The 16,304-nt window shown below is 42.3% G+C and overlaps 1 long non-coding RNA gene across 5 annotated transcripts; it reads right to left on the bottom strand.

The window, feature by feature from the left end:
• Positions 1 to 424: 424 nt before the first annotated feature.
• On the bottom strand, positions 425 to 15,983 carry LOC149122942 (uncharacterized). Of its 5 annotated transcripts, none has more exons than XR_016217274.1 (5): positions 14,259 to 15,983; positions 6,335 to 6,463; positions 5,039 to 5,150; positions 2,134 to 2,275; positions 425 to 890 (listed from the first exon to the last, which is right to left on the bottom strand). It is a non-coding gene; the product is annotated as an uncharacterized LOC149122942 (long non-coding RNA). The 5 variants fall into 5 exon arrangements; XR_016217272.1 differs by lacking the exon at positions 14,259 to 15,983 and adding an exon at positions 12,590 to 13,304; XR_016217276.1 differs by lacking the exon at positions 14,259 to 15,983 and adding an exon at positions 13,193 to 13,304.
• Between the last annotated feature and the right edge of the window lie 321 nt (positions 15,984 to 16,304).

Raw genomic sequence — 16,304 nt, 5'->3', positions numbered from 1 at the left:
TTGAGTTATAATACAAATCTTTTGAAATAAATGAAGATGAAATCGTATCTCATAAAAGTTACTGGAATATGAGGATAGCAGAACTTAGGATACCAATAGCACTGAATGCATGTGTCAGGAAAGAAGAAACATCTAAAGTCATAACTAGTCTAATTTCTAATTATATAGGAAACTTAAAAATCAAATTATCCATATTAAGAAGAAAATGTATAATGTTGTAAAGATAGTCAAAACAAATCAAATACAAAGCAACTGTATTTCTCAAATATTTAATACCCTAACATATCCTAAAACAATTACCGAGATTTCACAGGGAAAGCTTAACACCCCAAGCAGTACCCTTTACTAACGGCATGAAGAGGCAATTCCTCCCTGAAATGAGGAGACATTAAAATCCAGAAATGACCAAACAAAGGCTTAATGATGTGGAGTAATGACATTGGTTTACTAAGAAAACAGATACCTTAAATATTAACATTCCATCAATAAGAAGCTAGGTGAACAACTATTCTTCATATGCAGTGTAAAATGATTCATATGATAGAGGGAAAAACCCTAAATGCACTTTATTGCTCTGAGATACATGAGAAAATCATGAAGTTTGTATGAAAATATCAAAGAATACAAAAGAGGACACAAAGAGACAGATGGATGAGCATATTTGTATGGAGAAACGCCCATAGAAGCTTGCCCAGCACTCACTGCTTCTCACATATACAACAAAAGCTCCTTTTTTGCTATGTTCATGTCACTTCCAAGTGCAGCTGCAGACTGACCCCTTGTCTACACATCCTGTTAGGCTGCTTCCAGCACCCCATGTGTGCATATCCATGAGGTGGTATCCATACTGGATGTTCTGATCAATGAATTGCATATATACCTGCAAAAAACTAAGAGGACAGGGGACTACATGTTGGGATGGGTCTGAGAGATGGAGGAAAGAAGGTGAACAGAAACAGCCAACATCTTTCACCATTCTGTTCCTCTCCATCCTTGCTCCTCCCCAAACCCAACTCCTCTTAGGAATGTCCAAGTACCTCCCCAGGGCACGGAACATTCCCCCCCCCTACTGTAAAACCTCATGATCTGGGTTAATATTTTAAAGAAGAAAGGCCCACTCAATATTCTTTCATACACAATGCATCCCTCTGTGTGTTGCCCCGTATGATCCTGTATGATCCCCTGATCTGCCCTTTAACCTGCCCAATTGCACCATGGTCTCCTTTTCCTGCTCCTGCCATCATCATAAATCATGTTTCTCAATTGTCCTTCAAATCCACTGGTTTCTTCTCATGACCTGACCTATGCCATGACTCATGGTTTACTCTTTTCACTCCCTCTCCTCTCCACTTGATGCATCACTGCACAATCTGCAGAATATCCTTGATGTTCTTCCTCCCACTGGCTTTCCTTATCTATCCTCTCCCAGGTCCCACACCTTTCCTGTGGACTTCAAATGCATCCCATTTCCCTACAATTCAGATGTGGTTAAGTCTTCTGAATCCCCACTGGGCTAAGATAATCTGAGAATTTGGAAACTGTGTCTGTGCTCTTCTCCTGAGAGCCCCACATGGAGTGGACAATGAGCAACACAGATGATTCTCCTTCACACTGGATTTCACACATGAATTAATGAATCTCTCAAACTACCCACCTATATTTTTGTCGGCTTTCCAACAAACTCTAACCCTCTTTCAATCTGAAGATTTGAAGGTGAAGACTAACATGTTTCTTTTGCTCATTTCTTCTCTCAGGACAGGTAATGGACCCTGAATCCCACCACAGCCGCTTATCTGGCCTCCCCTTGCTTAAATCACCTTAAAGAATCTCTAATGAGCCATGAACCATGCTGCCTCTCATATGAACCTCTTTATTCATTATCTATAACTTTTATGTCTTAAACCAAGGGAATTTTTGTTTGAAAAGATGTAGCACTATTAATATGTCTTTCCAGATAAATATTTTCAAATGCTTATTAGTTACACTACTTCATCATTTTTAGTAACTGCATTTTCCCCAAATTTTATAGTAATCTCTGTCATCCAGTGGCAGGCCATGATATTATTTTTAGTCTACACACTGATGAACTTATTTTAGAATCCTCTCCTATCGTGTTTCAGTAAGATCACTTACATCAACCTGTTCAGAATATGTGCCAGTAGCAAAGGTGGAGAGCACAAGCCAATGGTGCAGCCCCTTTTGCTGAGAAATGCGTCTTGCTCTCAGTCTTCCTGCCACAGATGGGGATGTGATGATCTCCTTGACTCTGGATCAGCTATTATTGAGAATAAGCAGAATCAGAATGGCAAGATATCTATGAATTCATTTATGAGTTAATATCAATATTTTATTTTTATGTGAATTATGATCTTAGGATTACAGAAGGACTTTTTCAATAAAGTGAGGCAATTGTGTATATACTAATTGACAGAGATACTATATTTTACATTCATCTTAACATACATGTGGGTGACCCATATAAAGACTCCTAGAGAACCTGTGCATAGAACAATTCTCACTTCCTCTTCAGTGTTACAAATGGCAGTTCACATGTCTTTCCCTTTGATTGTTACTTCCATTCTTCCTGCCTCATTCACCTTGATATTTCCAACTGGAACTATAATAACAGGGTTACAGTAATTATTGTTTGAGGAATGAACAAAAATGTTGTAGGAAAATTAATAATGACTGAATATGCCTTACCTATGCTAAAAATAAAACATTGAAAACTATGTGAAACAATGGTTTACAAGACATTGCACCTGAAACAGTAAAGGACAATAATGTGTGAGAGATATGAACAATGTCATGAACTCTGCTACTGACTCATTTATTTCCAAAGAATTCTCAGGTTGTTGTTCAGCAAAGGTATTGATGAGCTTCCTGAGTGGAAAAGATGAAACTGAAAGTCCGGAAGAAGAAGGTGGCCCATTTCATCAAGCCATTCTTAATATCAGCATAAAAATAGGAGAGAGTAATCATGCTAGCTCCCAGGAAGGCTGAACTGCCATGCATCATCATTATTTCACCAAGTCGTGGTTCCCATGCTTGCATTACAGGTGCAACTCAGATGAAAAAGACAAAGAAACAGATAAAAGCTATTTTGGTGTACTTGACCTTCATCCCCTTATTCTTACCCCTAACCAAAAAATAGAGAAGGCTTACATGACATGATCAAGCAAAAATCAAAAGACAAATAACTACCCAATAGAGATACAGGAAATGACATGTATAAATATGTTAACTCACTCAATGTAGACTCAACTGGCATTCCCTATGAATTTTATTGTTTGTATTTGATGAAATTACTACATCATGAATTAATTTAAGTACAGCTTTCTATTTCTAACAATAAAATACAAATTTTCATCAAAAAGGAAAAAATACAGTAAGGCTTATCTCCTCCATTTGTTTTCCTGGAAAACCTAATGTTCACTTCAAATTTTGGAATTATCTTGCTTCTGTCCTTCAGTACATAACTGCCACAAAGTATGTAGTTCATGTGTAGTATATGTTTCCTTCTATGTGTAGAAAAATTTTGATTAATTACGAAAGCTCTAATAGAATATAATTAGGGATTTATAAATAAATACACATATATATGCACATACAAACATGTGTATATTATCATAAATCCAGTCTTGTCATTCTTTGAATACAGTATTGAAGCCCAAGGTCCTTTATTATAGCAATACCTGGCAAAGAAAATTCACATCTACTAATTTGATGTGAAAAGATTCATAAAGTGAAAATGTTTTTGATAAAACTCATAAACCTTGAACAAACAGATACTTTGCTGTTTTGAAACTCCCTCCAAAAACCAGTGAATCATGCTTAAATTCTGCCTTCCAAAATCTCTAGGGAATGGACCCAATGTAGCCACATTTTTTGCAGCGGTTAACAGGTGTAGCTTTTATTACAATTTCCAACAGAATCCTCACTTATGTTTTAGAATCATTTCCTAGTCTCCTCACCTTCTGATCTCTCACCAAAATGATCAGGAGTGTTCCATTCCAGAAATTCTAGGCTTTTCCTCTCTCAATCTCTGCTCCTTACCTAATGTAAAGGCAACTTTCACATTTTCAGGTGGTTTTAATTTTCTGAATTTGTCCATTTTCCACTGCTATCACAAAACATTTTTTCAGGCACAATGTTGTATATGGAAAATGGGTTTATTTAGCTCACAATTTTGGGGCCTGACAGTCCAACCAGCATGGCTTCAGCTCTTGTGAGAGGTCCCTTAGGCTGCATCACATCATGATGGCTGTCATCACTACAGACATGTATGCTAGAAAGAGATCACATGGTGCCAGGGAGCCAGAAGCAGGGTGGGGCCACACCTACTTCTTTGTAATGACAGTCTCACTTGAGAACTCCCCCAAATCTTGAGAGAACTACCTTAATTCTGAATGCAACACTTCCAATGACTTCCCACTAGGATCAACCTTCTAAAGTTCCAACCACCTTTTTTTTTTTTAAAGATTTATTTATTTATTTGAAAGTCAGAGTTACACAGAGAGAAGAGAGTCAAAGAAAGAGAGGTCTTTCATCCGATGGTTCACTCCCCAGTGGGATGCAGCAGCCAGAGCTGTACAGATAAGAAGCCAAGAGCCAGGAGCTTCTTTTGGGTCTCCCATGAGGGTGCAGGGACCCAAGGACTTGGTCCATCCTCTACTGACTTCCCAGACCATAGCAGAGAGCTGGATTTGAAGTAGAGCAGCCAGGACCTGAACTGGTGCCCACATGAGATGCCGGCACTGCAGGTGGCGGCTTTATCCACTACACTACAGCACTGCCCTCACCCCTCCCCTGACCTTTTAACATCATCACATTGAATACCATCCTTCCAAGCCACAAACACTTGGGACAAAAACCATTTTTTATGCATAAGAACTTTCCAACTACGTGAAGCATATTCTCAATCATGTAATTGTCTTAACCTGTCAAAAACATGGTGTCAAAATTTCACTTCTATGCATGCACGTATGTGTCTCAACTACCATATTAACATATCTTTAGCTACTTGAATATTACTTACCTGCTACTGTAACAATACCTATTGTGCGGTGTTTAGGCTTTAGAAAAGATAATATAATCTAGTAATGTGGGTATCAATAGAATACCAAGTCCCAAAGAATTCATTATGGAATCTGTAGAATGAAAAAGAAATTGCTGATTATCACAGAGTTTTCTCAAATGATTAAATGCACAGCTGTCTTTGGAGAACTTGTAGATTTTTTAAATCAGAAAACACTAAACTGAATGGAAAATATGATTTATGGTACCTATAACTGACATAATCTCTAATTCTCAACTCCAGAAGCAGTGTTTTCCAGAGAATCTATATTGAGTCCTGCAGACACATTGTCAGACAATGTCTGAAAATGGTGCCTTGAGAGATGTGAGGCACAAGGACCTATCTTATAGGAAGTGGTTAAGGACAGGCTGGCGCCTCTGCCTGCAGTACCACCATCCCATATGGGCATCAGTTTGAGTCCCTACTGCTCCATTTCCTATCCAGCCCCCTGCTATCAGCGTGGGAAAGCACTGAAAGACAGCCTAAGAGTGCTTGGACCTGTTCACTCACGTGGGAAACTCAGAAGAAGCTCCTGACTCCTGGCTTCAGATTGGCCCTATTCTGGCCACTGCAGTCATTTGGGGAGTGAACTAGCAGATGGAAGACCTCTCCCTGTCTCTCCCTGTGTCTGTCTGTAACTCTGCCTCTCAAATAAATAAATAAATCTTAAAAAGAACAACAACTCTTTTAAAATAAGAAGTGATTAATGACTCACAAAGTGGAGACTGCATTACAGTGTAATGAGGAATAAGACCAGAAAGAGAGTCCAAGGACCTTGATGGTGTCTTCCTGAAGCAGGTGCCACTGTGTTTGAAGCAGAGGAAAGAAGTGGAAAGCTGCTCTGCTGTTCTCTACCGACATGCCCATTCATCTTTTGAGGTTGAGGTTTTTATTTACATGTTTAGGGGAGTATTTTGTAATGATTTAACATCTTTAAAAAACAAGTTTACTTCAAAATAATTTTAGCTTCACACAAAGTTTCAGAAGTATCACAGAGTGTTTTATTTATCCTTACCTTTATGTAGTGCTAATAAATTACATAGAAACAGTGTATTCCTAATAAACTGGGACATTATCAGTGATACATTTCCAGTAACTGAACTATACAATTTCTTCCTATGTTACCAGGTTTTCACCTAATATAATTTTTCTATTTCAGGATCAAATCCATGATACCATATTACATTTAAAATCAGATGCATTATTTATCGCTGCATAAAAATCTATAACAAAGCTTAGTGACTCTAAACCACACACAATTTACTCATGGCTTCTCTTGTTCAGGACTCAATATGTGGATGATGATCAAGGAAGGGTCACAACTGAAGGTCCAGATGGAGAAGAATTTCCTTTCACATTCGTTGACTCTTGTTAGGATTCCATCTCCTGTCCAAGATATGAGTTAACAGGTGAATTCTACCACTTCACAAACTCCTTAAAAAGTAGAAGAGAAGAGAAGAAAAAGGAGACAGAAGGGGAAGAGGAGAAGGAAGAGAAGAAAGCAAAGGAAGAAATACAACTACATTATAACATTACAAGAAAAGAGAATTACAAACCTATAGGCCATACAAAATAGAGGCAAATAATCTCCAAAAGAGCGCTAAAAGAAAACCCAAGAAATACGTAACTATGATGATATATTATGACTAAGGGAATTTATCCCAAGAAGGTAAGTTTGGTTTAACATGCAACACCAATTGATATAATATACAATATCAACAAAGATTTAAAAAAAAAAACATGATCATAACAAAATATAGAGAAAAAAGTCTGTCAAATCCAAAACATAGTCATGATTTTAGAAACTCAGCTTGTTAGGTTTAGAAAAGAATTTTCTTAACCTAACAGGGCATCCAGGGGTGGGCACTGTGGCATAGAGAGCAAAGCATTGCTTGGTCTGCCCATATTCCATATTAAAGTACCTAGAGTCCTCCTACTGATGCACCTGAAAGTCAACAGCTTGAGTCCTTGCTACCCAAGCAGGAAACCCAGATGGCGCTCCCTAGCAGTTGGCTCCAATTGAGCCCAGCCCTAAGTGTTTTGGGTATTTTAGGCAGTGAAGCAGTGAATGGAAGACATCCTACATCTCTGCCACTCAGTCTTTCAAATAAATACAACTTTAAAAACAAATAGGGCAGGGGCCAGTGCTGTGGCGCAGTGGATTAACACCCTGGTCTGAAGCACCGGCATCCCATATGGGCACTGGTTCTAGTTCTGGCTGCTCCTCTTCCGATCCAGCTCTCTGCTATGGCTGGGAAAGTAGTAGAAGATGGCCCAGGTCCTTGGGCCCCTGCACCTGCGTGGGAGACCCGGAAGAGGCTCCTGGCTCCTGGCTTTGGATTGGCACAGCTCCAGCCATTGCAGCCAACTGCGGAGTGAACCATCAGACGGAAGACCTCTCTCTCTCTGCCTCTCTTCTCTCTGTGTAGCTCTGACTTTCAAACAAATAAATAAATCTTTTAAAATAAATAAATAAATAAATAGGGCACACTATAATATCCATGTAGCATCACATGCTTATCTTGAAAACTTTAGCACTTTCCCTAAGGTAAGACATGAGTCAAGGATGTCTCTTCTTGCCACTTCTATTCAACATTGTTCTAAGAGTTGCAGTAAGGGCAATTAGGTCAGAAAAATAAATATACAGTGTTAACAATAAAAAAGGCAAAGTATATCTAATTCTAAATAAAATGAATTTGTGTTTAGAAAATTTTATGGACTCCATTGAAATATCATTAGAACCAAAAACAAAAAGTTCCACAAGGTGGCAGTATTATGATCAATATAAAAATTAAATTTAATTTCTATACACTATCTATCAACAATCTATAAATAAAACTCAGAAACTAATTTTATTTAAAATAGTATCAAAAAGAAAAATACGTGTAGGAATAAACGTAACAAAATACTTTTAAGATACGTGTACTGAAATGGATAAACACAGGCAGTAAAAGAAAAAAATGATGGGTGGGACTGCATCAAACTTAGAAGCTTCTGCACATAAAGGAAATAATCAGCAGACTAAATGAAAACCCATTTAAAGAGAGAAAATATTCACAAACTATATATCCCAAATACAAAAGGAACTTAAACAACTCAATAGCAAAAACCAAATCATTCAATTAAAAATGGGCAAAAGGTCTTAACAAAAATTTTTCAAAAAGAAGATATGTATTTGGACAACAGGTATAGTAAAAAGTGCTCAACATCACTAACCATAAGGGAAATATAAAACAAAACCCCAATGAGATGCCACCTCTCCCAAGTTAGAATGGCTATTATCAAAGAAATCAAAGATAACAAGTACTGGCAAAGATATAGAGAAAATGGACATCTTATTAGTATGGCCATCATGAAAAAGAGAATGAAGTGTCCTCAAAAATTAAAAATAGCACTGGCATGTGATTCAGCAATCCTACTACTGAGTACACAAGATAAATATAGTAAGTTCTTTGAAAATGTATATTATGAAAAACATACCTGACTTTAAAATATTTTGCAAAAAATTAACTTATCTTTTAATTCTATTTTCCATGAACTTTCTGAAGTGTCCTCATATATTCTAATCATGGTGTGAAAGAGGTCCTGCACGGCAATCTTCATTTCAACACAATTCACAATAGCCAAGACACAGAATCAATTAAATGACCATCATGGATGAATGCATAAACCGTGATATATATGCACAATGGAATACTATTCAGTCATAAAAAGGATGAAACTTTGCTACCTGGGACAATATGGATTAACCCAAAGAACATTATGTTAAGTAACATAAACCTGGTGCAGAAAGACATGTGCTACAATATTTCACTCTTATGTAGAATCTTATAAAAGTTATTCTAGAATCAGAGAATAGAAGAGTGGTTTCCTGAGACTGGGGAAGGGAAAAGGAAGAGGAGATCAGGAAGGGTTGGTCAGTGAGTACAAAGTCACAATTAGATAAAAGGAATAAGCTCTGGTGTTCCAATACACAATAAGGTGACTATGGTTAATGACAGTATACTGAATATTTAAAAGGGCTAGAAAAGGCTTTGAAATAGTCTCACAACAAACAAATGATAAATGTGTGGGATGACTGATGGATAACATAATTATCCTGACATGATTATTATATGATGCTTGCAAGCATGGAAAAATATACTGTACTGCATATTTATATATATGTATATACAAAAATTATTCCATATAAATAAAAATAAAATTGAGAAAACTTAAAAAATCATTTTTTAATTTTTTAAAAACTTTTATTTAGTAAATATAATTTTCCAAAGTACAGTTTATGGATTACAATGGCCTCTTCCCCCCCATAACTTCCCCTCCCTCCCACACCCCTCCTATCTCCCACTCCCTCTCCCATTCCATTCACATCAAGATTCATTTTCAATTATCTTTATACACAGAAGATCAATTTAGTATATATTAAGTAAAGATTTTATCCGTTTGCACCCACACAGAACATAAAGTGTAAAATACTGTTTCAGTACTAGTTATAGCATTAATTCACATTGGACAACACATTAAGGACAGAGATTCCACATAAGGAGTAAGTACACAGTGACTCCTGTTGTTGACTTAACAATTTGACACTATTGTTTATGGCATCAGAAATCTCCCTAGGCTCTAGTCATGAGTTTCCAAGTCTATGGAAGCCTCTTGAGTTCGCTGACTTCGATCTTATTTAGACAAGGTCATAGTCAAAGTGGAAGTTCTCTCCTCCCTTCAGAGAAAGGTACCTACTTCTTTGATGGCCCGTTCTTTCCACTGGGATCTCACTCACAGAGATCTTTCATTTGGGTCATTTTTTTTTTTTTTTTTTTTTTGCCAGAGTGTCTTGGCTTTCCATGCTTAAATACTATCATGGGCTTTTTAGCCAGATCCGAATGCCTTAAGGGCTGATTCTGAGGCCAGAGTGCTGTTCAGGACATCTGCCATTCTATGAGTCTGTTGTGTATCCCACTTCCCATGTTGGATCATTCTCTCCCTTTTTTATTCTATCAGTTAGTATTAGCAGAAACTAGTCTTGTTTGTGTGATCCCTTTGACTCTTAGACCTATCAGTGTGATCAATTGTGAATTGAAATTGATCACTTGGAATAGTGAGATGGCATTGGTACACACAATCTTGATGGGATTGTATTGGAATCCCCTGGCACATTTCTAACTCCACCATTTGGGGCAAGTCCGATTGAACATGTCCCAAATTGTACATCTCCTCCCTCTCTTACATGTCCCAGGTTCATTTATCAGAAAGATTAATATTGTTAACGTGGCAATATTTTCCAAAGGGATTTATAAATTCTAGGCAATTCCTATAAAAATCCCAGAAGGTTATTTATGTTGCAGTAATTTAGAAAATGATTCTTAAATTCATAAAAAGTACAAGAAAACCAAAACAGCCAAAGCAATCTTGGAAAAAAGAAAGAGTATTCAACTTCTTCATTTCAAAACTTAATAGTGATAGTCATCAATAAATTCCAGTACTGATATAAGCATAGATTATACCTGTCAATGGAACAGAACTGAGGGTGAAAATTTAATCCATATATTTATGTTCATCTGATCTTACTCAATACAGAAGATATTTTTCAACAGATGGTAGGACAACTTTATATCCACAAGCAAAGTGAATATTTTCCTCACATGCTAAACATAACTGACTCAGAACAGATCATATGCCAAAGTGTAAGAACTAAAACAGCAAAATCTGTGGAAGAGAACAACCAATCTTCATAGCCTTAATCAAAGCTATGGTTTTCTAAGATGTGACACAAAAATCACAATAACATTAAAAAAGATACTGTAAACTTAATCAGACTTAAATATTTTTTGTGATTCAAACTATTAAAAAGTAAAAAGGCAATGCAAACAATAGGATTAAATACTTATGGATTATGGGGCTGATAAAGGATCCATCATTCATAATATATAAAATATCTTTACAATTCTAACATTAAATAAATTAAAAATAGGTAAAAAAAAATAAAGACCCTTATTTAAAGAAGTCATATCAAAGTCCAGTAATCACCTGAAAAATATTCAATTACTTTAGTCCTTAAGGAACAGCAAACCTAAACAACTGTGACATGCGCTTCACAAATCCTAAAGGCATATCGATAAGTGAAATGAGCCTGTTTGAGAAGACTACATACGTTCAAAATGCATTTATATGACACTTTGAAATACAAGAAACTAGAGATAGTAAACAGATGGTTATCAAAGGATTTAGAGAGACAATGTTTGGTAGTTGAATTACAGGAGATTTTTCTAGGACTGTGAAACTGTTTCACATGACTGGCTAGTGATGGAAGCAATGGTACTGGTTTGGAAATACTACAGAAGCCTTTAACATGAAGAGTGAATCTAAATGCACATAAAATTCTAAAAAATATTTTGCAGGATAGGGGCTCCCAGAGAAGAACACAAACAAAATAATATAACTCTATTACAAAGGTGATATAAACTCTGCAGAAAGAGGGAAAGGGGATGGCCTAATTAACTTAGGGAATAAAGTGAGATTCTGCATCTAAAGGACAAAGGATTTCTACACAAGCACAGTGCTTTATTAGTAAAGCTCTTTCCAGTGAGGACATGGGTTATCAATTCTGAAACCACTGTGAATATATTTGCATTAAATGATAAAATAAAACAGAGCCAAATTTATCACTCTTGTGACAGGCTATGCACAAATAGAATAAGCACCCCAATGCATGGAATCCTGCAGACAGTAGTAAGAGCTCATGTATACTTTAATTTAGATGTGTATGGATGTATGCAGAAACACACACCTGTATATATGTGTGTTAAGATGCACACGTTTCCTTACTCTGTCAGCTGACAAGACAACCAAGAGACATTACAGTAGCAATGTGTGCATCTGTTGCCCACAGCTTTTTCATACCCCCTCAGCACAAGCAAATTTGACCCCATGAACAAACCATGGACACTAGGCTCTGGCAGGGAGGGAACACAATTAGCTTGAAACATCTTGTAGTGAGAGAAGAAGAAGGAAAAAAAAAAGGCTACATCTTAATGCATATCTTAGAAAAGAAGAATACTGATCTTCTGTATATAAAGAGAATTGAAAGTGATTCTTGATGTGAATGGAAGGGGAGAGGGAGCGGGAAAGGGGAGGGTTGCGGGTGGGAGGGAAGTTATGGGGGGAAGCCATTGTAATTCATAAGCTGTACTTTGGAAATTTATATTCATTAAATAAAAGTTAAAAAAAAGAATACCTAAACTCAATAATCTAAGTTTCCATCATAGGAACCTTAAAAAAATAAATAAATAAATTCAAGGTAAATAGAATTGATACAATATTGTATATACGGGTGAAAATAAAGTAAAAGATTCCATCACTGGACATTTCAAATGAATACTGATAGCTTCTCAGTTTAACTAGGAACACACACATCCCAAACAGAACCCTTGCTTTAGAATATGCAGATGCAGCTTCCCCCATGAAATGAGGAGATACTGTGCTTTAGAAACGATTAACCAAAGGTCGACTCACATCTGGCACAGATCACCAACACGTGTGCGGATGCGGAGAAACTGGCGATAAGGCCGGCTCACCGCCCTCCGCAGGTCCTCGCCCACCACAGTTGGTAAGACCAAGCCCTTCGCCCACTGTGGCCCTTAGCGCGCCGCGGGCCGCGGGCCTCAGGCTCTGGCCTTCCGCCCCCGCCAGGCCCTCGGCCCTCGGCCGTCAGCCCGCCGCCAACCGCGGATCCCAGCTCTCCACAGCCCTTGGCCCTCGGCCCTCAGCCCACTACCAACCGCGGATCCTAGCCCGCCGCAGCCCTCGGTCCCCGGCCCACAGCCCGCCGCCAACCGCGGATCCTAGCCCGCCGCCGCCCTCGGTCCCCGGCCCTCAGCCCGCCACCAACCGCGGATCCTAGCCCGCCGCCGCCCTCGGTCCCCGGCCGTCAGCCGTCAGCCCGCCGCCAACCGCTGATCCTAGCCCGCCGCCGCCCTCGGTCCCCGGCCCACAGCCCGCTACCAACCGCGGATCCTAGCCCGCCGCCGCCCTCGGTCCCCGGCCCACAGCCCGCCGCCAACCGCGGATCCTAGCCCGCCGCCGCCCTCGGTCCCCGGCCCTCAGCCCGCCACCAACCGCGGATCCTAGCCCTCCGCCGCCCTCGGTCCCCGGCCGTCAGCCGTCAGCCCGCCGCCAACCGCGGATCCTAGCCCGCCGCCGCCCTCGGCCCTCGGTCCCCGGCCCTCAGCCCGCCGCCGCCCTCGGTCCCCGGCCCTCAGCCCGCTACCAACCGCGGATCCTAGCCCTCCGCCGCCCTCGGTCCCCGGCCCTCAGCCCGCCACCAACCGCGGATCCTAGCCCGCCGCCGCCCTCGGTCCCCGGTCCTCAGCCCGCCGCCAACCGCGGATCCTAGCCCGCCGCCGCCCTCGGTCCCCGGCCGTCAGCCGTCAGCCCGCCGCCGCCCTCGGTCCCCGGTCCTCAGCCCGCCGCCAACCGCGGATCCTAGCCCGCCGCCGCCCTCGGTCCCCGGCCGTCAGCCGTCAGCCCGCCGCCAACCGCGGATCCTAGCCCTCCGCAGCCCTCGGCCCCCGGCCCACAGCCCGCCGCCAACCGCGGATCCTAGCCCGCCGCCGCCCTCGGTCCCCGGTCCTCATGCCGCCGCCAACCGCGGGACACAGCCCTCAGCTCTTCGCGACCCTCAACCCGCCGCGGAGCCTGCCGCGGAGCCTACCGCGGACCCCACCGCGGGACAGCCCTTCGCCCAGCGTACGCCTCAACACGCCGCGTCCCTCGGTCCTCTGCCCGCCGCCCACCACGGGACCCAGCCCACCGCTCTCCGCGGTCCTCAGCCTGCAGCCCCTGGCGAACCCTCGCCCGCCGTCAATCGCGGACGCCAGCCCTCCGCCGCCCTCGGCCTTCTGCCCGCCGCCCACCACGGGACACAGCCCACAGCTCTCTGTGACCCTCAACCCACCGCGGACCCTACCCCGCCGCCCGCCGCGTCCTTCAGAGGGCCGCGGCCCTATGTCCTGTGCCCATCCCCTCCGCGAAACCCAACCCGCCGCAGCCCTCAGCCCAGGGCCCTCAGCCTGCAGCCCTCCGCGGGACCTGGCCCACTGCTCTCCGGGGCCCTCAGCTCTCCGCCCTGAGCCGAAACCCATACTGCTGACCGCTGTCCTCCCGCCCACCGACCGCTGCTCACCAGCCGCAGGTCCCAGGCCACCGACTGCATCTTCCAACCCAGCCGCCCTCAGCGTTTCCCCCACTAACCGCAGTCCACCGCACGGAGACCACTACCCTGCTACCCAGGGTGCTCACTTCATGTGCCCACTGCCCTCGTGCCTGTGTATTACCCCTGGGGTCTCTATTCTGCGCAGCTGCGGGCCCCCTTTATCTGAATCTTCGCGCCACGCAGCTAGCAGCCTCTGATGCATGGACAGCAGGTGGCGTAGTGAGATGGTCACTATGAATTCTCAGGTGCATTTCTCCAGCCTGCACCCACACAATGATAGGGACCAGGAACTTCTAGGGGTAGTGGGAGAGCTGAGTCACAACAATGGAGAAAGGAAGGCAAATTAGAGAATCCAAGGTCCCTAAGGCTGCTTGGCCACAAGCCTGGAGTTCTCTTTACCCACCTCCATCCTCATTGCTTCCCAGCCCCAGTCCCTCCTGGTAATACTGAGGGTCCTCCCCAGTGAGCAGAGACCACTCTCGCTCTCACCCAAACATTCAAATATCCTTCCACACACAATTCATTCCTCCGTGAGCTGCCGCTGCGTTGCCTCCTAGCCTGCCCTGTCTCACCTGCCCAGTCCCACCATGGTCTGCCCTTCCTGGCCTGCCATCCTCACATGTTGTGTTGCCAGCTGTCCTTCAAATCCATTGACATCTTCTTGTACCCTGAGCTGTGCTGGGCACATGATTTCCTTTTCTCTTTCCCTTCACTGTGTGCTTGACTCGCCACTGCTCACTATTCAGAATATCCTCAGCGTTCTTCCAAGTGGCCTCCCTAGTGCATCCTATCTCAGGCCTGCTGTCTGTCCTCTGAGTTCCCAGAGCAATGCTTCCGCCTCCAGTTCTAGTTCTGAATTCCTGCCAGACTGAAATCTCAGAGAACATGGAAACTAAGTTGCTTCCGTCTGATGTGTAATGGACATGGACAAATATAAAATGCTCTCTTTTTTTGAAGTTCTCATATGAATGAATCAATCTCTCAAATCCCTTATATAGTATATTTTTGTATACTATTTCTTAAGATTTATTTATTTATTTATTTATTTGAAAGGCAGGGTTACAGAAGATGCACAGGCAGAAAGAGGTCTTCTATGCGCTAGTTCATTCCCCAGATGGTCGCGAGGGCCAGAGGTGCTCTGATAAGACAGGAGCCAGGAACTTCCTCCGAGTCTCCCACACGGGTGCAGGGGCCCAAAGCCTTGGGCCATTCTCTATTGCTTTCCCAGGCCATACAGAGAGCTGGATCAGAAATGGAGCAGCCAGGATTCGAACCAGTGCCCATATGGGATGCTGGCACTGCAGGCAGCGGCTAGTCCCTGTATACTTCTGAATTCTCTCTCTGTCTCCTCTCCCTCTCAGAATATGTTGCCCTTTCAAGCTTATACAGCGCATTTACCAATATAGATCATATTCTGGGACAAGAAACAAGCCTAAATAAATTTGAAACTTTCACGTATTTAAATATTAATATCCATTGTAAATAAATCTTTCAGCACATAGGAAAAGTCCAAACTTCAATGAAGGAAAACTTTTACATGGTATAGACCATGTTGCAAATACCTGCATCTAACATCATACTTCAATGTAAAAGATTGATACTTTCTCTTCAAATTTGGACAAAGCAAAGGTGTCCATTCCTACCACTGCAAAAAGAAAAAAAAAAGGTAGGGGATGTGAAGAGAGAAGAAAAGTGGGAGAGGGAGAGAGAGAGAAAGGGAGGGAGAGGGAGAGGAAGAGGAAGAAGGAGAGAGCCAGGGATGGAGGGAGGGAGAGAGAGAAAGGGAGAGAGACAGGAAAAGGAGTAGGGAGAGAGAGAGAGAGAGAGAGAGAGAGAGAGAGAGAGAGAAGGAGAAAGACAGGAGAGGGAGGGGGAGGTAGAGAGATGAGAGGGAAGAGAAGGGAAGTGGAAGGGGAGAGATAAAGAGAGGAAGCCTGGGAGGGGGCAAAGAGCATAAGAGAGGGTGAAATTGACAAAGTGGGGGAGGGAGATAGGAGAGATGGATATAGGAAAGGA

The sequence above is a fragment of the Oryctolagus cuniculus genome, chromosome 12, assembly GCF_051225735.1.
Source record: "Oryctolagus cuniculus isolate XC-2025 breed Fujian yellow rabbit chromosome 12, ASM5122573v1, whole genome shotgun sequence".
Classification (NCBI taxonomy): domain Eukaryota; kingdom Metazoa; phylum Chordata; class Mammalia; order Lagomorpha; family Leporidae; genus Oryctolagus; species Oryctolagus cuniculus.
The sequence above is the reverse complement of the archived record's forward strand: the minus strand, read 5'-3'. Positions and strand labels throughout refer to the sequence as shown.